This window comes from Stegodyphus dumicola, chromosome 7 (assembly GCF_044657685.1).
Source record: "Stegodyphus dumicola isolate Sdum_Otavi_A_Nest chromosome 7, ASM4465768v1".
Lineage (NCBI taxonomy): Eukaryota > Metazoa > Arthropoda > Arachnida > Araneae > Eresidae > Stegodyphus > Stegodyphus dumicola.
In genome coordinates, this window is record NC_140774.1 from 140,712,260 (window position 1) to 140,738,389 (window position 26,130).

General features: G+C 33.4%; 9 non-coding genes across 9 annotated transcripts; all 9 read left to right on the plus strand.

Annotated features, from left to right (window-relative positions):
* The first annotated feature begins 3,454 nt into the window (after positions 1–3,454).
* Positions 3,455–3,527, plus strand: TRNAV-AAC (transfer RNA valine (anticodon AAC)). Its single transcript has one exon. It is a non-coding gene; the product is annotated as a tRNA-Val (tRNA).
* Positions 3,528–8,051: 4,524 nt separating this feature from the next.
* Positions 8,052–8,124, plus strand: TRNAV-UAC (transfer RNA valine (anticodon UAC)). Its single transcript has one exon. It is a non-coding gene; the product is annotated as a tRNA-Val (tRNA).
* Positions 8,125–8,215: 91 nt separating this feature from the next.
* TRNAV-AAC (transfer RNA valine (anticodon AAC)) lies at positions 8,216–8,288 on the plus strand. The gene has a single exon. It is a non-coding gene; the product is annotated as a tRNA-Val (tRNA).
* A 4,541-nt stretch (positions 8,289–12,829) lies between these two features.
* TRNAV-UAC (transfer RNA valine (anticodon UAC)) lies at positions 12,830–12,902 on the plus strand. Its single transcript has one exon. It is a non-coding gene; the product is annotated as a tRNA-Val (tRNA).
* Positions 12,903–12,993: 91 nt separating this feature from the next.
* TRNAV-AAC (transfer RNA valine (anticodon AAC)) lies at positions 12,994–13,066 on the plus strand. Its single transcript has one exon. It is a non-coding gene; the product is annotated as a tRNA-Val (tRNA).
* Positions 13,067–17,586: 4,520 nt separating this feature from the next.
* TRNAV-UAC (transfer RNA valine (anticodon UAC)) lies at positions 17,587–17,659 on the plus strand. Its single transcript has one exon. It is a non-coding gene; the product is annotated as a tRNA-Val (tRNA).
* Positions 17,660–17,750: 91 nt separating this feature from the next.
* Positions 17,751–17,823, plus strand: TRNAV-AAC (transfer RNA valine (anticodon AAC)). The gene has a single exon. It is a non-coding gene; the product is annotated as a tRNA-Val (tRNA).
* Positions 17,824–22,354: 4,531 nt separating this feature from the next.
* Positions 22,355–22,427, plus strand: TRNAV-UAC (transfer RNA valine (anticodon UAC)). Its single transcript has one exon. It is a non-coding gene; the product is annotated as a tRNA-Val (tRNA).
* Positions 22,428–22,518: 91 nt separating this feature from the next.
* TRNAV-AAC (transfer RNA valine (anticodon AAC)) lies at positions 22,519–22,591 on the plus strand. The gene has a single exon. It is a non-coding gene; the product is annotated as a tRNA-Val (tRNA).
* Positions 22,592–26,130: the final 3,539 nt, after the last annotated feature.

A 26,130-nucleotide genomic window follows, 5' to 3' on the forward strand; every position in this document is an offset into this window, starting at 1 on the left:
AGGCTTCATTTATGGGGATGGGGAAAGTTTTTCGAGATTTCACGTAAACAGCAATGTTCTGGTTCAAGATGAATTCTATAAAATTTTACCAGGCTTCAACTGTATTGTTGTAGAACTAACTGCACGGCTCCCTGTAATGGTTTTAGTAAGAACTGATACTTGCTTTGTTATCGGTTATGTCGTTTTAGTCCAAAGGGGCAATTTGTTCCCCAGAAGGACTCTTAATTTTGTTTTGGGATTTTCGTTGGTTCATTGAAAATGTCGGTTCACTTTTCAAATTATTGCCACCAAATATTAGAGCCCTTAATTATATTTAAAGAACTTACATGATGAAGAATCTGCATGAATGTATATATGATTGCATTGTGCTAAGGCAACGGTAGTTAGAGCCATTAAATTTTGAATATCGTACGTTTCCACCTGAATATGGCATCTGAAAGCCCAAATTTGGAATCTGTTTTTTATCGATTTCATATTTTGTAACACTTTAACGAATTTTTGATTAACAAACTCAACGATTTCAAAGCGAGCAATGGCAGCACTGTATGGGGGGTGGAATTTCCTGCGCACGAGACTGTGTAGTGGAAATTCTAAAGATATGCTCATTTTAAAATTATTTTGCGTTATTGTTGTTGAACTGAATTTTATGGTTTTAGTGAGAAGAATATGATATTTATTATATTAAGGTAATACAGAAATCGTTAAAAACGCCCCTTTGGCGTACAGAATTTTCCTTAATTTTGTATTTTTTTTTTTAATTTCTCCCTCCTCCGGAAATGAGCTTTCCGAAAATCTTCGTCCATCTCTACCACTTTCTTCTCCGTTTCTGAAAGATTCGTAAAAAAAGGGATTTTAGAGAAGCCCTTTAATCTTCTACAAAAATCTTCTACAGTCTACACTGTTCTCATCAGGAAAAACATAAGAACATGGCGCCCTCTACCAGTGTTAGTAAGAACTAAAAAAGGGAACGCAAGTTTGATGTGACTGTTGAGGTTAGTGATGCGATTTCAAATTTGAAACTATGTAGAAAGCATTAATTTTTATATTCGTTAAAAAATTAAAAATTTTTCACTTAGCATTATGATTTTCACTGATAGCGAAAACTCAACAACGGCGACCTGAACCTACGATGAATGTCAAATTCTTTGAGTATTGACTCCGTAGGGTGATTTTCCGAAATCTTTTAATTTCTTAGAAATTTCTTCGAAATCTTATAAATCTTAATAACTTCCTTTGGTTATGAATGTGAACTTCGCAAAATTTCTTCAAGATCGTGTATAAATCGTAATCTTTCTCTAAATTACGCGCACACAAACAAACAAACGGACACTCTTCTTTCTATATATAGAGGAAGATGATTTTAATGAAATCTGTTAGTGTAATTTTTTATATAGAAATTAATAACAATTTAAATGAACTTTTGCTTACTGCTTTTAAATTTCTTAATTTGTTAAATTATAACAGAATAAATTTGAATGAAAAAAATGAAATATCCCCACTTTGTTGAACGACAACTTACTGATGCTTGGAAGATAATATTTTAATTCGGATAGAGGCAACACATATTTCTCTTAAATCCCTGAATGTTTATTAAATTCGTTTAACGTTTTGGCGAGTGGTAACACACTTCTTTTAAATTGCCGAGTATTTTGATTAATTTTGTAACAGAAATATCTTGCACTTTGCAAAGTGGCAACGCAAAGCTTTTATATCCCTGAGTTTTCAACCAAAAGTTCGATAAATTAGCGTAAAATATATGTATGCTAGTAAATCCCGATTCTTCAATGAATCAAATAATACTTTAAATGAAAATCACCAGCAAACGTACCTGTGTCGTGTAAAACGTCCAATCCTTGTTTTCAGTCCCCTAATGATTTGTCTCGAATGCCTTTACTGATAACTGATACTAATGCTAACCCTAACTAATGCTTAACCTTTTCGCGACGGCGCACCTTTGTTTAAGATGCTCGTGCGGGACGAAAGAGAATCGAAGGTAGTCACCGTACAGGACGGAGGTTTTGCATCGCTAACCCTAATTTTAAAACAAAAATGAGAAAAACAAAAGTTTCGCTTCTAGCATCGTAATTTTTGGTATCATTTTAGATTATTACTTGAGCTCTTATATATGTTAAAATTAGCCCTTAAAACATTTTTTCTTTATTTTACACGAAAATAGACTTAACCCCTTCGCGCCGACTGTCACGTATACGTGCCAGCAACGAACGCACTTATCTACCGGCCGACACGCAGGCGTGCCAGAGAAAAGTTGCGTTTTCTACCGAATGTCACGTATTTGTGCCAGTACCTTGGAACGTTTTTCAAACTATAATTTATGCCACAAGATGGCACTGTATGTCCATATGGTTTCAGATACATGTGCATTAGACATTCTACTCGAAATGAGAGAAGCATGACTCACGTACACGTGTTTTTTATTATATAAACAAACGGGGAACTAAATGTTTCCGAATGGCGTGATTTATGACGTCTCTTTAAATTGCACTTTATTCGCACGTGGTAGTTGTTTATTGTAAATAGAAGTTTTATATGCGCTAAAGCGTTGAGTATTTCGGTTTACAGTTCAGTTTTTAGAAAATAATTAGATCTTGTTAGACGTGAATTCTTTCTGTTTTTACCGTTTCAATGTCGAAGCGTCGAAAATGTTTAACAGAGCATGAAATAGCAGAAATGATGCAAAATATTTCAGATATTGATTCTGAAATTCTCATATTCTGATATTGATTCTGAAAGATTAACTGAAAGACATTTTCCAAAACTTTGTTCAGAAGAGACTGATAAGAAAATGAGACGACGGTGCTTCGTTTGTTCACATTCCCGGAAAAATCCTCCAAAACGGCAAATGAGTTATTACGAGTTCAAGGAATGTAACGTAGGACTGTGTGTAGATCCCTGTTTTAAAATTTTTCATACGAAAAGAGAATTTTAAGTAATATATTTAGTTTTCAGATATATAATGTTAAAAGTCATAAAATGGTGAGTAATTAAAATAAAATGTGTAAAATATGCATTTAAACAAGAAATAAGGTAATTAAAGTATATATATATAAATATCTATAAAGCATAAGCCGTTTAAATACTCTATAGAGCATTATTAAACAATGCGTTGATACTTCGGAAATTTCATGGATTTAGGCTTAGTAGTAAAAAAGCCCTCGGCCCTGGAGAGACGCTCGGGGAAGACACTGCCGGCCTCCGCGATAAGCGCGCGTTTTCGCTACCCGGCTCGAAGGGGTTAAAAAATTGCTTATCTTCTTAAATAATTTTCGGAAGCGCTATTCAAATTATTCCAAAGTTTTAATTGATAAAATCCATCAATACAGTTTAAAATTAATAAAAAGAACACAATAAACTTTTTATTTGACAATACTAAATTTATTTTTGAAAAGAAATATTTATACTATGAAATGATTGTTAATAAGAACATCTCGCATGTGTACCCATGGTGTAGTGGTTATCACATTCGCCTAACACGCGGAAGGTCCCAGGTTCGAAACCTGGTGGGTACAGCCCTAAGTATTTAAATGACAGTGCTAATTTTTCTTTTGAAAAACAAGTATTTATATTTTGAACTGATTGTGTATAATAGAGCATTAATTTAATTTTTAGAAAGCAAGTGTTTATATTTTTAACTGACTGGGGTTACATCTAACACGTGCACTCATGATGTAGTTGTTATCACATCCGCTTAACACACGGAAAGTCCCATGTTCGGAATGTGGTGGGTGCAACACTAATTTTTTTTAAATAATTTTTAGAGTGTTCCTCAGATTTTCGCGCACAAGCCGTTATCATTTAAACTCACCGTAGATATGAAGTTAATAAACTTATATAAAGAAATGACTTCGAAATTTGAAAATGCACTTACGTTTATATAAAATTTCAGATTTACCTCTTTTAAGCTCGAAATTAGTTTTATTGTCCTTTCCGTTAACCGCCGATATCCGGTTTCATCGATATTCTAGCTAGAATTTGTTATAAGATAGATCTGAGAAGTATATAATTTTTTAAGCTGCTTGCATATCGCCAGTCAACAGTAACTGAAGAAGCCTAAACGACAAGTGTGCTGTCAGTCATCAGTCACCGAAGCTATCCGAACTGTCAGCCATCGGTGACTGACTTCAGACTTGACGTGTTAATATCGTAAATAATAAAGACTGGCCCAATTGCATATAAAAATACCAGATAAGCGTGTAGAAATTAATCGAGGTAATATTTTAAAATCGATAAGTTAGAGGATTTTAAGAAGCATTTAAGCAATTGTTGTGCCAAAACTCGCAAATGAATTTCGGAAAAAAATTCTATTAAACTACCACAACTTTTTTTTTTAAAAAAAATTATCTCTTATCAAATAAATTTTTGTGAAGTTTTTAAAAACTTACTTTAGGGACCAAGTTCTTAAACACTGAAAATAAATTAATTTGTTAAATTTTTCACATCCATGGGAAAATACCGCATTGAATAAAATATTAATAACTGAAAATTCCTGTAATATACAGATACATATGATAATAATATTCGTAATAATTAATGTTACATACAATCTGAAGTACCCGATGTTGCTTGTGGTTTACGCAGAGTGAAAAGGCTTCATTTATGGGGATGGGGAAAGTTTTTCGAGATTTCACGTAAACAGCAATGTTCTGGTTCAAGATGAATTCTATAAAATTTTACCAGGCTTCAACTGTATTGTTGTAGAACTAACTGCACGGCTCCCTGTAATGGTTTTAGTAAGAACTGATACTTGCTTTGTTATCGGTTATGTCGTTTTAGTCCAAAGGGTCAATTTGTTCCCCAGAAGGACTCTTAATTTTGTTTTGGGATTTTCGTTGGTTCATTGAAAATGTCGGTTCACTTTTCAAATTATTGCCACCAAATATTAGAGCCCTTAATTATATTTAAAGAACTTACATGATGAAGAATCTGCATGAATGTATATATGATTGCATTGTGCTAAGGCAACGGTAGTTAGAGCCATTAAATTTTGAATATCGTACGTTTCCACCTGAATATGGCATCTGAAAGCCCAAATTTGGAATCTGTTTTTTATCGATTTCATATTTTGTAACACTTTAACGAATTTTTGATTAACAAACTCAACGATTTCAAAGCGAGCAATGGCAGCACTGTATGGGGGGGGGGGAATTTCCTGCGCACGAGACTGTGTAGTGGAAATTCTAAAGATATGCTCATTTTAAAATTATTTTGCGTTATTGTTGTTGAACTGAATTTTATGGTTTTAGTGAGAAGAATATGATATTTAATATATTAAGGTAATACAGAAATCGTTAAAAACGCCCCTTTGGCGTACAGAATTTTCCTTAATTTTGTATTTTTTTTTTTAATTTCTCCCTCCTCCGGAAATGAGCTTTCCGAAAATCTTCGTCCATCTCTACCACTTTCTTCTCCGTTTCTGAAAGATTCGTAAAAAAAGGGATTTTAGAGAAGCCCTTTAATCTTCTACAAAAATCTTCTACAGTCTACACTGTTCTCATCAGGAAAAACATAAGAACATGGCGCCCTCTACCAGTGTTAGTAAGAACTAAAAAAGGGAACGCAAGTTTGATGTGACTGTTGAGGTTAGTGATGCGATTTCAAATTTGAAACTATGTAGAAAGCATTAATTTTTATATTCGTTAAAAAATTAAAAATTTTTCACTTAGCATTATGATTTTCACTGATAGCGAAAACTCAACAACGGCGACCTGAACCTACAATGAATGTCAAATTCTTTGAGTATTGACTCCGTAGGGTGATTTTCCGAAATCTTTTAATTTCTTAGAAATTTCTTCGAAATCTTATAAATCTTAATAACTTCCTTTGGTTATGAATGTGAACTTCGCAAAATTTCTTCAAGATCGTGATAAATCGTAATCTTTCTCTAAATTACGCGCACACAAACAAACAAACGGACACTCTTCTTTGTATATATAGAGGAAGATGATTTTAATGAAATCTGTTAGTGTAATTTTTTATATAGAAATTAATAACAATTTAAATGAACTTTTGCTTACTGCTTTTAAATTTCTTAATTTGTTAAATTATAACAGAATAAATTTGAATGAAAAAAATGAAATATCCCCACTTTGTTGAACGACAACTTACTGATGCTTGGAAGATAATATTTTAATTCGGATAGAGGCAACACATATTTCTCTTAAATCCCTGAATGTTTATTAAATTCGTTTAACGTTTTGGCGAGTGGTAACACACTTCTTTTAAATTGCCGAGTATTTTGATTAATTTTGTAACAGAAATATCTTGCACTTTGCAAAGTGGCAACGCAAAGCTTTTATATCCCTGAGTTTTCAACCAAAAGTTCGATAAATTAGCGTAAAATATATGTATGCTAGTAAATCCCGATTCTTCAATGAATCAAATAATACTTTAAATGAAAATCACCAGCAAACGTACCTGTGTCGTGTAAAACGTCCAATCCTTGTTTTCAGTCCCCTAATGATTTGTCTCGAATGCCTTTACTGATAACTGATACTAATGCTAACCCTAACTAATGCTTAACCTTTTCGCGACGGCGCACCTTTGTTTAAGATGCTCGTGCGGGACGAAAGAGAATCGAAGGTAGTCACCGTACAGGACGGAGGTTTTGCATCGCTAACCCTAATTTTAAAACAAAAATGAGAAAAACAAAAGTTTCGCTTCTAGCATCGTAATTTTTGGTATCATTTTAGATTATTACTTGAGCTCTTATATATGTTAAAATTAGCCCTTAAAACATTTTTTCTTTATTTTACACGAAAATAGACTTAACCCCTTCGCGCCGACTGTCACGTATACGTGCCAGCAACGAACGCACTTATCTACCGGCCGACACGCAGGCGTGCCAGAGAAAAGTTGCGTTTTCTACCGAATGTCACGTATTTGTGCCAGTACCTTGGAACGTTTTTCAAACTATAATTTATGCCACAAGATGGCACTGTATGTCCATATGGTTTCAGATACATGTACATTAGACATTCTACTCGAAATGAGAAAAGCATGACTCACGTACACGTGTTTTTTATTATATAAACAAACGGGGAACTAAATGTTTCCGAATGGCGTGATTTATGACGTCTCTTTAAATTGCACTTTATTCGCACGTGGTAGTTGTTTATTGTAAATAGAAGTTTTATATGCGCTAAAGCGTTGAGTATTTCGGTTTACAGTTCAGTTTTTAGAAAATAATTAGATCTTGTTAGACGTGAATTCTTTCTGTTTTTACCGTTTCAATGTCGAAGCGTCGAAAATGTTTAACAGAGCATGAAATAGCAGAAATGATGCAAAATATTTCAGATATTGATTCTGATATTCTGATATTGATTCTGAAAGATTAACTGAAAGACATTTTCCAAAACTTTGTTCAGAAGAGACTGATAAGAAAATGAGACGACGGTGCTTCGTTTGTTCACATTCCCGGAAAAATCCTCCAAAACGGCAAATGAGTTATTACGAGTTCAAGGAATGTAACGTAGGACTGTGTGTAGATCTCTGTTTTAAAATTTTTCATACGAAAAGAGAATTTTAAGTAATATATTTAGTTTTCAGATATATAATGTTAAAAGTCATAAAATGGTGAGTAATTAAAATAAAATGTGTAAAATATGCATTTAAACAAGAAATAAGGTAATTAAAGTATATATATATAAATATCTATAAAGCATAAGCCGTTTAAATACTCTATAGAGCATTATTAAACAATGCGTTGATACTTCGGAAATTTCATGGATTTAGGCTTAGTAGTAAAAAAGCCCTCGGCCCTGGAGAGACGCTCGGGGAAGACACTGCCGGCCTCCGCGATAAGCGCGCGTTTTCGCTACCCGGCTCGAAGGGGTTAAAAAATTGCTTATCTTCTTAAATAATTTTCGGAAGCGCTATTCAAATTATTCCAAAGTTTTAATTGATAAAATCCATCAATACAGTTTAAAATTAATAAAAAGAACACAATAAACTTTTTAATTGACAGTACTAAATTTACTTTTGAAAAGCACGTATTTAAACTATGAAATGATTGTTAATAAGAACACCTCGCACGTGTACCCATGGTGTAGTGGTTATCACATCCGCTTTACACGCGGAAGGTCCCAGGTTCGAAACCTGGTGGGTACAATCTCAACTTTTTATTTGACAATACTAAATTTATTTTTGAAAAGAAATATTTATACTATGAAATGATTGTTAATAAGAACATCTCGCATGTGTACCCATGGTGTAGTGGTTATCACATTCGCCTAACACGCGGAAGGTCCCAGGTTCGAAACCTGGTGGGTATAGCCCTAAGTATTTAAATGACAGTGCTAATTTTTCTTTTGAAAAACAAGTATTTATATTTTGAACTGATTGTGTATAATAGAGCATTAATTTAATTTTTAGAAAGCAAGTGTTTATATTTTTAACTGACTGGGGTTACATCTAACACGTGCACTCATGATGTAGTTGTTATCACATCCGCTTAACACACGGAAAGTCCCATGTTCGGAATGTGGTGGGTGCAACACTAATTTTTTTTAAATAATTTTTAGAGTGTTCCTCAGATTTTCGCGCACAAGCCGTTATCATTTAAACTCACCGTAGATATGAAGTTAATAAACTTATATAAAGAAATGACTTCGAAATTTGAAAATGCACTTACGTTTATATAAAATTTCAGATTTACCTCTTTTAATGCGAGTTTGAACTAATGAAATTAGTTTTATTGTTCTTTCCGTTAACCGTCGATATCCGGTTTCATCGATATTCTAGCTAGAATTTGTTATAAGATAGATCTGAGAAGTATATAATTTTTTAAGCTGCTTGCATATCGCCAGTCAACAGTAACTGAAGAAGCCTAAACGACAAGTGTGCTGTCAGTCATCAGTCACCGAAGCTATCCGAACTGTCAGCCATCGGTGACTGACTTCACACTTGACGTGTTAATATCGTAAATAATAAAGACTGGCCCAATTGCATATAAAAATACCAGATAAGCGTGTAGAAATTAATCGAGGTAATATTTTAAAATCGATAAGTTAGAGGATTTTAAGAAGCATTTAAGCAATTTTTGTGCCAAAACTCGCAAATGAATTTCGGAAAAAAATTCTATTAAACTACCACAACTTTTTTTTTTTTTTTTTTTTAAATTATCTCTTATCAAATAAATTTTTGTGAAGTTTTTAAAAACTTACTTTAGGGACCAAGTTCTTAAACACTGAAAATAAATTAATTTGTTTAATTTTTCACATCCATGGGAAAATACCGCATTGAATAAAATATTAATAACTGAAAATTATTGTAATATACAGATACATATGATAATAATGTTCGTAATAATTAATGTTACATACAATCTGAAGTACCCGATGTTGCTTGTGGTTTACGCAGAGTGAAAAGGCTTCATTTATGGGGATGGGGAAAGTTTTTCGAGATTTCACGTAAACAGCAATGTTCTGGTTCAAGATGAATTCTATAAAATTTTACCAGGCTTCAACTGTATTGTTGTAGAACTAACTGCACGGCTCCCTGTAATGGTTTTAGTAAGAACTGATACTTGCTTTGTTATCGGTTATGTCGTTTTAGTCGAAAGGGGCAATTTGTTCCCCAGAAGGACTCTTAATTTTGTTTTGGGATTTTCGTTGGTTCATTGAAAATGTCGGTTCACTTTTCAAATTATTGCCACCAAATATTAGAGCCCTTAATTATATTTAAAGAACTTACATGATGAAGAATCTGCATGAATGTATATATGATTGCATTGTGCTAAGGCAACGGTAGTTAGAGCCATTAAATTTTGAATATCGTACGTTTCCACCTGAATATGGCATCTGAAAGCCCAAATTTGGAATCTGTTTTTTATCGATTTCATATTTTGTAACACTTTAACGAATTTTTGATTAACAAACTCAACGATTTCAAAGCGAGCAATGGCAGCACTGTATGGGGGGGGGGAATTTCCTGCGCACGAGACTGTGTAGTGGAAATTCTAAAGATATGCTCATTTTAAAATTATTTTGCGTTATTGTTGTTGAACTGAATTTTATGGTTTTAGTGAGAAGAATATGATATTTAATATATTAAGGTAATACAGAAATCGTTAAAAACGCCCCTTTGGCGTACAGAATTTTCCTTAATTTTGTATTTTTTTTTTTAATTTCTCCCTCCTCCGGAAATGAGCTTTCCGAAAATCTTCGTCCATCTCTACCACTTTCTTCTCCGTTTCTGAAAGATTCGTAAAAAAAGGGATTTTAGAGAAGCCCTTTAATCTTCTACAAAAATCTTCTACAGTCTACACTGTTCTCATCAGGAAAAACATAAGAACATGGCGCCCTCTACCAGTGTTAGTAAGAACTAAAAAAGGGAACGCAAGTTTGATGTGACTGTTGAGGTTAGTGATGCGATTTCAAATTTGAAACTATGTAGAAAGCATTAATTTTTATATTCGTTAAAAAATTAAAAATTTTTCACTTAGCATTATGATTTTCACTGATAGCGAAAACTCAACAACGGCGACCTGAACCTACAATGAATGTCAAATTCTTTGAGTATTGACTCCGTAGGGTGATTTTCCGAAATCTTTTAATTTCTTAGAAATTTCTTCGAAATCTTATAAATCTTAATAACTTCCTTTGGTTATGAATGTGAACTTCGCAAAATTTCTTCAAGATCGTGATAAATCGTAATCTTTCTCTAAATTACGCGCACACAAACAAACAAACGGACACTCTTCTTTGTATATATAGAGGAAGATGATTTTAATGAAATCTGTTAGTGTAATTTTTTATATAGAAATTAATAACAATTTAAATGAACTTTTGCTTACTGCTTTTAAATTTCTTAATTTGTTAAATTATAACAGAATAAATTTGAATGAAAAAAATGAAATATCCCCACTTTGTTGAACGACAACTTACTGATGCTTGGAAGATAATATTTTAATTCGGATAGAGGCAACACATATTTCTCTTAAATCCCTGAATGTTTATTAAATTCGTTTAACGTTTTGGCGAGTGGTAACACACTTCTTTTAAATTGCCGAGTATTTTGATTAATTTTGTAACAGAAATATCTTGCACTTTGCAAAGTGGCAACGCAAAGCTTTTATATCCCTGAGTTTTCAACCAAAAGTTCGATAAATTAGCGTAAAATATATGTATGCTAGTAAATCCCGATTCTTCAATGAATCAAATAATACTTTAAATGAAAATCACCAGCAAACGTACCTGTGTCGTGTAAAACGTCCAATCCTTGTTTTCAGTCCCCTAATGATTTGTCTCGAATGCCTTTACTGATAACTGATACTAATGCTAACCCTAACTAATGCTTAACCTTTTCGCGACGGCGCACCTTTGTTTAAGATGCTCGTGCGGGACGAAAGAGAATCGAAGGTAGTCACCGTACAGGACGGAGGTTTTGCATCGCTAACCCTAATTTTAAAACAAAAATGAGAAAAACAAAAGTTTCGCTTCTAGCATCGTAATTTTTGGTATCATTTTAGATTATTACTTGAGCTCTTATATATGTTAAAATTAGCCCTTAAAACATTTTTTCTTTATTTTACACGAAAATAGACTTAACCCCTTCGCGCCGACTGTCACGTATACGTGCCAGCAACGAACGCACTTATCTACCGGCCGACACGCAGGCGTGCCAGAGAAAAGTTGCGTTTTCTACCGAATGTCACGTATTTGTGCCAGTACCTTGGAACGTTTTTCAAACTATAATTTATGCCACAAGATGGCACTGTATGTCCATATGGTTTCAGATACATGTACATTAGACATTCTACTCGAAATGAGAAAAGCATGACTCACGTAAACGTGTTTTTTATTATATAAACAAACGGGGAACTAAATGTTTCCGAATGGCGTGATTTATGACGTCTCTTTAAATTGCACTTTATTCGCACGTGGTAGTTGTTTATTGTAAATAGAAGTTTTATATGCGCTAAAGCGTTGAGTATTTCGGTTTACAGTTCAGTTTTTAGAAAATAATTAGATCTTGTTAGACGTGAATTCTTTCTGTTTTTACCGTTTCAATGTCGAAGCGTCGAAAATGTTTAACAGAGCATGAAATAGCAGAAATGATGCAAAATATTTCAGATATTGATTCTGATATTCTGATATTGATTCTGAAAGATTAACTGAAAGACATTTTCCAAAACTTTGTTCAGAAGAGACTGATAAGAAAATGAGACGACGGTGCTTCGTTTGTTCACATTCCCGGAAAAATCCTCCAAAACGGCAAATGAGTTATTACGAGTTCAAGGAATGTAACGTAGGACTGTGTGTAGATCCCTGTTTTAAAAGTTTTCATACGAAAAGAGAATTTTAAGTAATATATTTAGTTTTCAGATATATAATGTTAAAAGTCATAAAATGGTGAGTAATTAAAATAAAATGTGTAAAATATGCATTTAAACAAGAAATAAGGTAATTAAAGTATATATATATAAATATCTATAAAGCATAAGCCGTTTAAATACTCTATAGAGCATTATTAAACAATGCGTTGATACTTCGGAAATTTCATGGATTTAGGCTTAGTAGTAAAAAAGCCCTCGGCCCTGGAGAGACGCTCGGGGAAGACACTGCCGGCCTCCGCGATAAGCGCGCGTTTTCGCTACCCGGCTCGAAGGGGTTAAAAAATTGCTTATCTTCTTAAATAATTTTCGGAAGCGCTATTCAAATTATTCCAAAGTTTTAATTGATAAAATCCATCAATACAGTTTAAAATTAATAAAAAGAACACAATAAACTTTTTAATTGACAGTACTAAATTTACTTTTGAAAAGCACGTATTTAAACTATGAAATGATTGTTAATAAGAACACCTCGCACGTGTACCCATGGTGTAGTGGTTATCACATCCGCTTTACACGCGGAAGGTCCCAGGTTCGAAACCTGGTGGGTACAATCTCAACTTTTTATTTGACAATACTAAATTTATTTTTGAAAAGAAATATTTATACTATGAAATGATTGTTAATAAGAACATCTCGCATGTGTACCCATGGTGTAGTGGTTATCACATTCGCCTAACACGCGGAAGGTCCCAGGTTCGAAACCTGGTGGGTACAGCCCTAAGTATTTAAATGACAGTGCTAATTTTTCTTTTGAAAAACAAGTATTTATATTTTGAACTGATTGTGTATAATAGAGCATTAATTTAATTTTTAGAAAGCAAGTGTTTATATTTTTAACTGACTGGGGTTACATCTAACACGTGCACTCATGATGTAGTTGTTATCACATCCGCTTAACACACGGAAAGTCCCATGTTCGGAATGTGGTGGGTGCAACACTAATTTTTTTTAAATAATTTTTAGAGTGTTCCTCAGATTTTCGCGCACAAGCCGTTATCATTTAAACTCACCGTAGATATGAAGTTAATAAACTTATATAAAGAAATGACTTCGAAATTTGAAAATGCACTTACGTTTATATAAAATTTCAGATTTACCTCTTTTAAGCTCGAAATTAGTTTTATTGTCCTTTCCGTTAACCGCCGATATCCGGTTTCATCGATATTCTAGCTAGAATTTGTTATAAGATAGATCTGAGAAGTATATAATTTTTTAAGCTGCTTGCATATCGCCAGTCAACAGTAACTGAAGAAGCCTAAACGACAAGTGTGCTGTCAGTCATCAGTCACCGAAGCTATCCGAACTGTCAGCCATCGGTGACTGACTTCAGACTTGACGTGTTAATATCGTAAATAATAAAGACTGGCCCAATTGCATATAAAAATACCTGTTAAGCGTGTAGAAATTAATCGAGGTAATATTTTAAAATCGATAAGTTAGAGGATTTTAAGAAGCATTTAAGCAATTGTTGTGCCAAAACTCGCAAATGAATTTCGGAAAAAAATTCTATTAAACTACCACAACTTTTTTTTTAAAAAATTATCTCTTATCAAATAAATTTTTGTGAAGTTTTTAAAAACTTACTTTAGGGACCAAGTTCTTAAACACTGAAAATAAATTAATTTGTTAAATTTTTCACATCCATGGGAAAATACCGCATTGAATAAAATATTAATAACTGAAAATTCCTGTAATATACAGATACATATGATAATAATGTTCGTAATAATTAATGTTACATACAATCTGAAGTACCCGATGTTGCTTGTGGTTTACGCAGAGTGAAAAGGCTTCAATTATGGGGATGGGGAAAGTTTTTCGAGATTTCACGTAAACAGCAATGTTCTGGTTCAAGATGAATTCTATAAAATTTTACCAGGCTTCAACTGTATTGTTGTAGAACTAACTGCACGGCTCCCTGTAATGGTTTTAGTAAGAACTGATACTTGCTTTGTTATCGGTTATGTCGTTTTAGTCCAAAGGGTCAATTTGTTCCCCAGAAGGACTCTTAATTTTGTTTTGGGATTTTCGTTGGTTCATTGAAAATGTCGGTTCACTTTTCAAATTATTGCCACCAAATATTAGAGCCCTTAATTATATTTAAAGAACTTACATGATGAAGAATCTGCTTGAATGTATATATGATTGCATTGTGCTAAGGCAACGGTAGTTAGAGCCATTAAATTTTGAATATCGTACGTTTCCACCTGAATATGGCATCTGAAAGCCCAAATTTGGAATCTGTTTTTTATCGATTTCATATTTTGTAACACTTTAACGAATTTTTGATTAACAAACTCAACGATTTCAAAGCGAGCAATGGCAGCACTGTATGGGGGGGGGGGAATTTCCTGCGCACGAGACTGTGTAGTGGAAATTCTAAAGATATGCTCATTTTAAAATTATTTTGCGTTATTGTTGTTGAACTGAATTTTATGGTTTTAGTGAGAAGAATATGATATTTAATATATTAAGGTAATACAGAAATCGTTAAAAACGCCCCTTTGGCGTACAGAATTTTCCTTAATTTTGTATTTTTTTTTTTAATTTCTCCCTCCTCCGGAAATGAGCTTTCCGAAAATCTTCGTCCATCTCTACCACTTTCTTCTCCGTTTCTGAAAGATTCGTAAAAAAAGGGATTTTAGAGAAGCCCTTTAATCTTCTACAAAAATCTTCTACAGTCTACACTGTTCTCATCAGGAAAAACATAAGAACATGGCGCCCTCTACCAGTGTTAGTAAGAACTAAAAAAGGGAACGCAAGTTTGATGTGACTGTTGAGGTTAGTGATGCGATTTCAAATTTGAAACTATGTAGAAAGCATTAATTTTTATATTCGTTAAAAAATTAAAAATTTTTCACTTAGCATTATGATTTTCACTGATAGCGAAAACTCAACAACGGCGACCTGAACCTACAATGAATGTCAAATTCTTTGAGTATTGACTCCGTAGGGTGATTTTCCGAAATCTTTTAATTTCTTAGAAATTTCTTCGAAATCTTATAAATCTTAATAACTTCCTTTGGTTATGAATGTGAACTTCGCAAAATTTCTTCAAGATCGTGATAAATCGTAATCTTTCTCTAAATTACGCGCACACAAACAAACAAACGGACACTCTTCTTTGTATATATAGAGGAAGATGATTTTAATGAAATCTGTTAGTGTAATTTTTTATATAGAAATTAATAACAATTTAAATGAACTTTTGCTTACTGCTTTTAAATTTCTTAATTTGTTAAATTATAACAGAATAAATTTGAATGAAAAAAATGAAATATCCCCACTTTGTTGAACGACAACTTACTGATGCTTGGAAGATAATATTTTAATTCGGATAGAGGCAACACATATTTCTCTTAAATCCCTGAATGTTTATTAAATTCGTTTAACGTTTTGGCGAGTGGTAACACACTTCTTTTAAATTGCCGAGTATTTTGATTAATTTTGTAACAGAAATATCTTGCACTTTGCAAAGTGGCAACGCAAAGCTTTTATATCCCTGAGTTTTCAACCAAAAGTTCGATAAATTAGCGTAAAATATATGTATGCTAGTAAATCCCGATTCTTCAATGAATCAAATAATACTTTAAATGAAAATCACCAGCAAACGTACCTGTGTCGTGTAAAACGTCCAATCCTTGTTTTCAGTCCCCTAATGATTTGTCTCGAATGCCTTTACTGATAACTGATACTAATGCTAACCCTAACTAATGCTTAACCTTTTCGCGACGGCGCACCTTTGTTTAAGATGCTCGTGCGGGACGAAAGAGAATCGAAGGTAGTCACCGTACAGGACGGAGGTTTTGCATCGCTAACCCTAATTTTAAAACAAAAATGAGAAAAACAAAAGTTTCGCTTCTAGCATCGTAATTTTTGGTATCATTTTAGATTATTACTTGAGCTCTTATATATGTTAAAATTAGCCCTTAAAACATTTTTTCTTTATTTTACACGAAAATAGACTTAACCCCTTCGCGCCGACTGTCACGTATACGTGCCAGCAACGAACGCACTTATCTACCGGCCGACACGCAGGCGTGCCAGAGAAAAGTTGCGTTTTCTACCGAATGTCACGTATTTGTGCCAGTACCTTGGAACGTTTTTCAAACTATAATTTATGCCACAAGATGGCACTGTATGTCCATATGGTTTCAGATACATGTACATTAGACATTCTACTCGAAATGAGAGAAGCATGACTCACGTACACGTGTTTTTTATTATATAAACAAACGGGGAACTAAATGTTTCCGAATGGCGTGATTTATGACGTCTCTTTAAATTGCACTTTATTCGCACGTGGTAGTTGTTTATTGTAAATAGAAGTTTTATATGCGCTAAAGCGTTGAGTATTTCGGTTTACAGTTCAGTTTTTAGAAAATAATTAGATCTTGTTAGACGTGAATTCTTTCTGTTTTTACCGTTTCAATGTCGAAGCGTCGAAAATGTTTAACAGAGCATGAAATAGCAGAAATGATGCAAAATATTTCAGATATTGATTCTGATATTCTGATATTGATTCTGAAAGATTAACTGAAAGACATTTTCCAAAACTTTGTTCAGAAGAGACTGATAAGAAAATGAGACGACGGTGCTTCGTTTGTTCACATTCCCGGAAAAATCCTCCAAAACGGCAAATGAGTTATTACGAGTTCAAGGAATGTAACGTAGGACTGTGTGTAGATCCCTGTTTTAAAATTTTTCATACGAAAAGAGAATTTTAAGTAATATATTTAGTTTTCAGATATATAATGTTAAAAGTCATAAAATGGTGAGTAATTAAAATAAAATGTGTAAAATATGCATTTAAACAAGAAATAAGGTAATTAAAGTATATATATATAAATATCTATAAAGCATAAGCCGTTTAAATACTCTATAGAGCATTATTAAACAATGCGTTGATACTTCGGAAATTTCATGGATTTAGGCTTAGTAGTAAAAAAGCCCTCGGCCCTGGAGAGACGCTCGGGGAAGACACTGCCGGCCTCCGCGATAAGCGCGCGTTTTCGCTACCCGGCTCGAAGGGGTTAAAAATTGCTTATCTTCTTAAATAATTTTCGGAAGCGCTATTCAAATTATTCCAAAGTTTTAATTGATAAAATCCATCAATACAGTTTAAAATTAATAAAAAGAACACAATAAACTTTTTAATTGACAGTACTAAATTTACTTTTGAAAAGCACGTATTTAAACTATGAAATGATTGTTAATAAGAACACCTCGCACGTGTACCCATGGTGTAGTGGTTATCACATCCGCTTTACACGCGGAAGGTCCCAGGTTCGAAACCTGGTGGGTACAATCTCAACTTTTTATTTGACAATACTAAATTTATCTTTGAAAAGAAATATTTATACTATGAAATGATTGTTAATAAGAACATCTCGCATGTGTACCCATGGTGTAGTGGTTATCACATTCGCCTAACACGCGGAAGGTCCCAGGTTCGAAACCTGGTGGGTACAGCCCTAAGTATTTAAATGACAGTGCTAATTTTTCTTTTGAAAAACAAGTATTTATATTTTGAACTGATTGTGTATAATAGAGCATTAATTTAATTTTTAGAAAGCAAGTGTTTATATTTTTAACTGACTGGGGTTACATCTAACACGTGCACTCATGATGTAGTTGTTATCACATCCGCTTAACACACGGAAAGTCCCATGTTCGGAATGTGGTGGGTGCAACTCTAATTTTTTTTAAATAATTTTTAGAGTGTTCCTCAGATTTTCGCGCACAAGCCGTTATCATTTAAACTCACCGTAGATATGAAGTTAATAAACTTATATAAAGAAATGACTTCGAAATTTGAAAATGCACTTACGTTTATATAAAATTTCAGATTTACCTCTTTTAAGCTCGAAATTAGTTTTATTGTCCTTTCCGTTAACCGCCGATATCCGGTTTCATCGATATTCTAGCTAGAATTTGTTATAAGATAGATCTGAGAAGTATATAATTTTTTAAGCTGCTTGCATATCGCCAGTCAACAGTAACTGAAGAAGCCTAAACGACAAGTGTGCTGTCAGTCATCAGTCACCGAAGCTATCCGAACTGTCAGCCATCGGTGACTGACTTCAGACTTGACGTGTTAATATCGTAAATAATAAAGACTGGCCCAATTGCATATAAAAATACCAGATAAGCGTGTAGAAATTAATCGAGGTAATATTTTAAAATCGATAAGTTAGAGGATTTTAAGAAGCATTTAAGCAATTGTTGTGCCAAAACTCGCAAATGAATTTCGGAAAAAAATTCTATTAAACTACCACAACTTTTTTTTTAAAAAAAATTATCTCTTATCAAATAAATTTTTGTGAAGTTTTTAAAAGCTTACTTTAGGGACCAAGTTCTTAAACACTGAAAATAAATTAATTTGTTAAATTTTTCACATCCATGGGAAAATACCGCATTGAATAAAATATTAATAACTGAAAATTATTGTAATATACAGATACATATGATAATAATGTTCGTAATAATTAATGTTACATACAATCTGAAGTACCCGATGTTGCTTGTGGTTTACGCAGAGTGAAAAGGCTTCATTTATGGGGATGGGGAAAGTTTTTCGAGATTTCACGTAAACAGCAATGTTCTGCTTCAAGATGAATTCTATAAAATTTTACCAGGCTTCAACTGTATTGTTGTAGAACTAACTGCACGGCTCCCTGCAATGGTTTTAGTAAGAACTGATACTTGCTTTGTTATCGGTTATGTCGTTTTAGTCGAAAGGGGCAATTTGTTCCCCAGAAGGACTCTTAATTTTGTTTTGGGATTTTCGTTGGTTCATTGAAAATGTCGGTTCACTTTTCAAATTATTGCTACCAAATATTAGAGCCCTTAATTATATTTAAAGAACTTACATGATGAAGAATCTGCATGAATGTATATATGATTGCATTGTGCTAAGGCAACGGTAGTTAGAGCCATTAAATTTTGAATATCGTACGTTTCCACCTGAATATGGCATCTGAAAGCCCAAATTTGGAATCTGTTTTTTATCGATTTCATATTTTGTAACACTTTAACGAATTTTTGATTAACAAACTCAACGATTTCAAAGCGAGCAATGGCAGCACTGTATGGGGGGGGGGAAATTTCCTGCGCACGAGACTGTGTAGTGGAAATTCTAAAGATATGCTCATTTTAAAATTATTTTGCGTTATTGTTGTTGAACTGAATTTTATGGTTTTAGTGAGAAGAATATGATATTTAATATATTAAGGTAATACAGAAATCGTTAAAAACGCCCCTTTGGCGTACAGAATTTTCCTTAATTTTGTATTTTTTTTTTTAATTTCTCCCTCCTCCGGAAATGAGCTTTCCGAAAATCTTCGTCCATCTCTACCACTTTCTTCTCCGTTTCTGAAAGATTCGTAAAAAAAGGGATTTTAGAGAAGCCCTTTAATCTTCTACAAAAATCTTCTACAGTCTACACTGTTCTCATCAGGAAAAACATAAGAACATGGCGCCCTCTACCAGTGTTAGTAAGAACTAAAAAAGGGAACGCAAGTTTGATGTGACTGTTGAGATTAGTGATGCGATTTCAAATTTGAAACTATGTAGAAAGCATTAATTTTTATATTCGTTAAAAAATTAAAAATTTTTCACTTAGCATTATGATTTTCACTGATAGCGAAAACTCAACAACGGCGACCTGAACCTACAATGAATGTCAAATTCTTTGAGTATTGACTCCGTAGGGTGATTTTCCGAAATCTTTTAATTTCTTAGAAATTTCTTCGAAATCTTATAAATCTTAATAACTTCCTTTGGTTATGAATGTGAACTTCGCAAAATTTTTTCAAGATCGTGATAAATCGTAATCTTTCTATAAATTACGCGCACACAAACAAACAAACGGACACTCTTCTTTGTATATATAGAGAAAGATGATTTTAATGGAATCTGTTAGTGTAATTTTTTATATAGAAATTAATAACAATTTAAATGAACTTTTGCTGACTGCTTTTAAATTTCTTAATTTGTTAAATTATAACAGAATAAATTTGAATGAAAAAAATGAAATATCCCCACTTTGTTGAACGACAACTTACTGATGCTTGGAAGATAATATTTTAATTCGGATAGAGGCAACACATATTTCTCTTAAATCCCTGAATGTTTTTTAAATTCGTTTAACGTTTTGGCGAGTGGTAACACACTTCTTTTAAATTGCCGAGTATTTTGATTAATTTTGTAACAGAAATATCTTGCACTTTGCAAAGTGGCAACGCAAAGCTTTTATATCCCTGAGTTTTCAACCAAAAGTTCGATAAATTAGCGTAAAATATATGTATGCTAGTAAATCCCGATTCTTCAATGAATCAAATAATACTTTAAATGAAAATCACCAGCAAACGTACCTGTGTCGTGTAAAACGTCCAATCCTTGTTTTCAGTCCCCTAATGATTTGTCTCGAATGCCTTTACTGATAACTGATACTAATGCTAACCCTAACTAATGCTTAACCTTTTCGCGACGGCGCACCTTTGTTTAAGATGCTCGTGCGGGACGAAAGAGAATCGAAGGTAGTCACCGTACAGGACGGAGGTTTTGCATCGCTAAGCCTAATTTTAAAACAAAAATGAGAAAAACAAAAGTTTCGCTTCTAGCATCGTAATTTTTGGTATCATTTTAGATTATTACTTGAGCTCTTATATATGTTAAAATTAGCCCTTAAAACATTTTTTCTTTATTTTACACGAAAATAGACTTAACCCCTTCGCGCCGACTGTCACGTATACGTGCCAGCAACGAACGCACTTATCTACCGGCCGACACGCAGGCGTGCCAGAGAAAAGTTGCGTTTTCTACCGAATGTCACGTATTTGTGCCAGTACCTTGGAACGTTTTTCAAACTATAATTTATGCCACAAGATGGCACTGTATGTCCATATGGTTTCAGATACATGTACATTAGACATTCTACTCGAAATGAGAGAAGCATGACTCACGTACACGTGTTTTTTATTATATAAACAAACGGGGAACTAAATGTTTCCGAATGGCGTGATTTATGACGTCTCTTTAAATTGCACTTTATTCGCACGTGGTAGTTGTTTATTGTAAATAGAAGTTTTATATGCGCTAAAGCGTTGAGTATTTCGGTTTACAGTTCAGTTTTTAGAAAATAATTAGATCTTGTTAGACGTGAATTCTTTCTGTTTTTACCGTTTCAATGTCGAAGCGTCGAAAATGTTTAACAGAGCATGAAATAGCAGAAATGATGCAAAATATTTCAGATATTGATTCTGAAATTCTCATATTCTGATATTGATTCTGAAAGATTAACTGAAAGACATTTTCCAAAACTTTGTTCAGAAGAGACTGATAAGAAAATGAGACGACGGTGCTTCGTTTGTTCACATTCCCGGAAAAATCCTCCAAAACGGCAAATGAGTTATTACGAGTTCAAGGAATGTAACGTAGGACTGTGTGTAGATCCCTGTTTTAAAATTTTTCATACGAAAAGAGAATTTTAAGTAATATATTTAGTTTTCAGATATATAATGTTAAAAGTCATAAAATGGTGAGTAATTAAAATAAAATGTGTAAAATATGCATTCAAACAAGAAATAAGGTAATTAAAGTATATATATATAAATATCTATAAAGCATAAGCCGTTTAAATACTCTATAGAGCATTATTAAACAATGCGTTGATACTTCGGAAATTTCATGGATTTAGGCTTAGTAGTAAAAAAGCCCTCGGCCCTGGAGAGACGCTCGGGGAAGACACTGCCGGCCTCCGCGATAAGCGTGCGTTTTCGCTACCCGTCTCGAAGGGGTTAAAAAATTGCTTATCTTCTTAAATAATTTTCGGAAGCGCTATTCAAATTATTCCAAAGTTTTAATTGATAAAATCCATCAATACAGTTTAAAATTAATAAAAAGAACACAATAAACTTTTTAATTGACAGTACTAAATTTACTTTTGAAAAGCACGTATTTAAACTATGAAATGATTGTTAATAAGAACACCTCGCACGTGTACCCATGGTGTAGTGGTTATCACATCCGCTTTACACGCGGAAGGTCCCAGGTTCGAAACCTGGTGGGTACAATCTCAACTTTTTATTTGACAATACTAAATTTATTTTTGAAAAGAAATATTTATACTATGAAATGATTGTTAATAAGAACATCTCGCATGTGTACCCATGGTGTAGTGGTTATCACATTCGCCTAACACGCGGAAGGTCCCAGGTTCGAAACCTGGTGGGTACAGCCCTAAGTATTTAAATGACAGTGCTAATTTTTCTTTTGAAAAACAAGTATTTATATTTTGAACTGATTGTGTATAATAGAGCATTAATTTAATTTTTAGAAAGCAAGTGTTTATATTTTTAACTGACTGGGGTTACATCTAACACGTGCACTCATGATGTAGTTGTTATCACATCCGCTTAACACACGGAAAGTCCCATGTTCGGAATGTGGTGGGTGCAACACTAATTTTTTTTAAATAATTTTTAGAGTGTTCCTCAGATTTTCGCGCACAAGCCGTTATCATTTAAACTCACCGTAGATATGAAGTTAATAAACTTATATAAAGAAATGACTTCGAAATTTGAAAATGCACTTACGTTTATATAAAATTTCAGATTTACCTCTTTTAAGCTCGAAATTAGTTTTATTGTCCTTTCCGTTAACCGCCGATATCCGGTTTCATCGATATTCTAGCTAGAATTTGTTATAAGATAGATCTGAGAAGTATATAATTTTTTAAGCTGCTTGCATATCGCCAGTCAACAGTAACTGAAGAAGCCTAAACGACAAGTGTGCTGTCAGTCATCAGTCACCGAAGCTATCCGAACTGTCAGCCATCGGTGACTGACTTCAGACTTGACGTGTTAATATCGTAAATAATAAAGACTGGCCCAATTGCATATAAAAATACCAGATAAGCGTGTAGAAATTAATCGAGGTAATATTTTAAAATCGATAAGTTAGAGGATTTTAAGAAGCATTTAAGCAATTGTTGTGCCAAAACTCGCAAATGAATTTCGGAAAAAAATTCTATTAAACTACCACAACTTTTTTTTTAAAAAATTATCTCTTATCAAATAAATTTTTGTGAAGTTTTTAAAAACTTACTTTAGGGACCAAGTTCTTAAACACTGAAAATAAATTAATTTGTTAAATTTTTCACATCCATGGGAAAATACCGCATTGAATAAAATATTAATAACTGAAAATTCCTGTAATATACAGATACATATGATAATAATGTTCGTAATAATTAATGTTACATACAATCTGAAGTACCCGATGTTGCTTGTGGTTTACGCAGAGTGAAAAGGCTTCAATTATGGGGATGGGGAAAGTTATTCGAGATTTCACGTAAACAGCAATGTTCTGGTTCAAGATGAATTCTATAAAATTTTACCAGGCTTCAACTGTATTGTTGTAGAACTAACTGCACGGCTCCCTGTAATGGCTTTAGTAAGAACTGATACTTGCTTTGTTATCGGTTATGTCGTTTTAGTCCAAAGGGTCAATTTGTTCCCCAGAAGGACTCTTAATTTTGTTTTGGGATTTTCGTTGGTTCATTGAAAATGTCGGTTCACTTTTCAAATTATTGCCACCAAATATTAGAGCCCTTAATTATATTTAAAGAACTTACATGATGAAGAATCTGCATGAATGTATATATGATTGCATTGTGCTAAGGCAACGGTAGTTAGAGCCATTAAATTTTGAATATCGTACGTTTCCACCTGAATATGGCATCTGAAAGCCCAAATTTGGAATCTGTTTTTTATCGATTTCATATTTTGTAACACTTTAACGAATTTTTGATTAACAAACTCAACGATTTCAAAGCGAGCAATGGCAGCACTGTATGGGGGGGGGGAATTTCCTGCGCACGAGACTGTGTAGTGGAAATTCTAAAGATATGCTCATTTTAAAATTATTTTGCGTTATTGTTGTTGAACTGAATTTTATGGTTTTAGTGAGAAGAATATGATATTTAATATATTAAGGTAATACAGAAATCGTTAAAAACGCCCCTTTGGCGTACAGAATTTTCCTTAATTTTGTATTTTTTTTTTTAATTTCTCCCTCCTCCGGAAATGAGCTTTCCGAAAATCTTCGTCCATCTCTACCACTTTCTTCTCCGTTTCTGAAAGATTCGTAAAAAAAGGGATTTTAGAGAAGCCCTTTAATCTTCTACAAAAATCTTCTACAGTCTACACTGTTCTCATCAGGAAAAACATAAGAACATGGCGCCCTCTACCAGTGTTAGTAAGAACTAAAAAAGGGAACGCAAGTTTGATGTGACTGTTGAGGTTAGTGATGCGATTTCAAATTTGAAACTATGTAGAAAGCATTAATTTTTATATTCGTTAAAAAATTAAAAATTTTTCACTTAGCATTATGATTTTCACTGATAGCGAAAACTCAACAACGGCGACCTGAACCTACAATGAATGTCAAATTCTTTGAGTATTGACTCCGTAGGGTGATTTTCCGAAATCTTTTAATTTCTTAGAAATTTCTTCGAAATCTTATAAATCTTAATAACTTCCTTTGGTTATGAATGTGAACTTCCCAAATTTTTTCAAGATCGTGATAAATCGTAATCTTTCTCTAAATTACGCGCACACAAACAAACAAACGGACACTCTTCTTTGTATATATAGAGGAAGATGATTTTAATGAAATCTGTTAGTGTAATTTTTTATATAGAAATTAATAACAATTTAAATGAACTTTTGCTTACTGCTTTTAAATTTCTTAATTTGTTAAATTATAACAGAATAAATTTGAATGAAAAAAATGAAATATCCCCACTTTGTTGAACGACAACTTACTGATGCTTGGAAGATAATATTTTAATTCGGATAGAGGCAACACATATTTCTCTTAAATCCCTGAATGTTTATTAAATTCGTTTAACGTTTTGGCGAGTGGTAACACACTTCTTTTAAATTGCCGAGTATTTTGATTAATTTTGTAACAGAAATATCTTGCACTTTGCAAAGTGGCAACGCAAAGCTTTTATATCCCTGAGTTTTCAACCAAAAGTTCGATAAATTAGCGTAAAATATATGTATGCTAGTAAATCCCGATTCTTCAATGAATCAAATAATACTTTAAATGAAAATCACCAGCAAACGTACCTGTGTCGTGTAAAACCTCCAATCCTTGTTTTCAGTCCCCTAATGATTTGTCTCGAATGCCTTTACTGATAACTGATACTAATGCTAACCCTAACTAATGCTTAACCTTTTCGCGACGGCGCACCTTTGTTTAAGATGCTCGTGCGGGACGAAAGAGAATCGAAGGTAGTCACCGTACAGGACGGAGGTTTTGCATCGCTAACCCTAATTTTAAAACAAAAATGAGAAAAACAAAAGTTTCGCTTCTAGCATCGTAATTTTTGGTATCATTTTAGATTATTACTTGAGCTCTTATATATGTTAAAATTAGCCCTTAAAACATTTTTTCTTTATTTTACACGAAAATAGACTTAACCCCTTCGCGCCGACTGTCACGTATACGTGCCAGCAACGAACGCACTTATCTACCGGCCGACACGCAGGCGTGCCAGAGAAAAGTTGCGTTTTCTACCGAATGTCACGTATTTGTGCCAGTACCTTGGAACGTTTTTCAAACTATAATTTATGCCACAAGATGGCACTGTATGTCCATATGGTTTCAGATACATGTACATTAGACATTCTACTCGAAATGTGAGAAGCATGACTCACGTACACGTGTTTTTTATTATATAAACAAACGGGGAACTAAATGTTTCC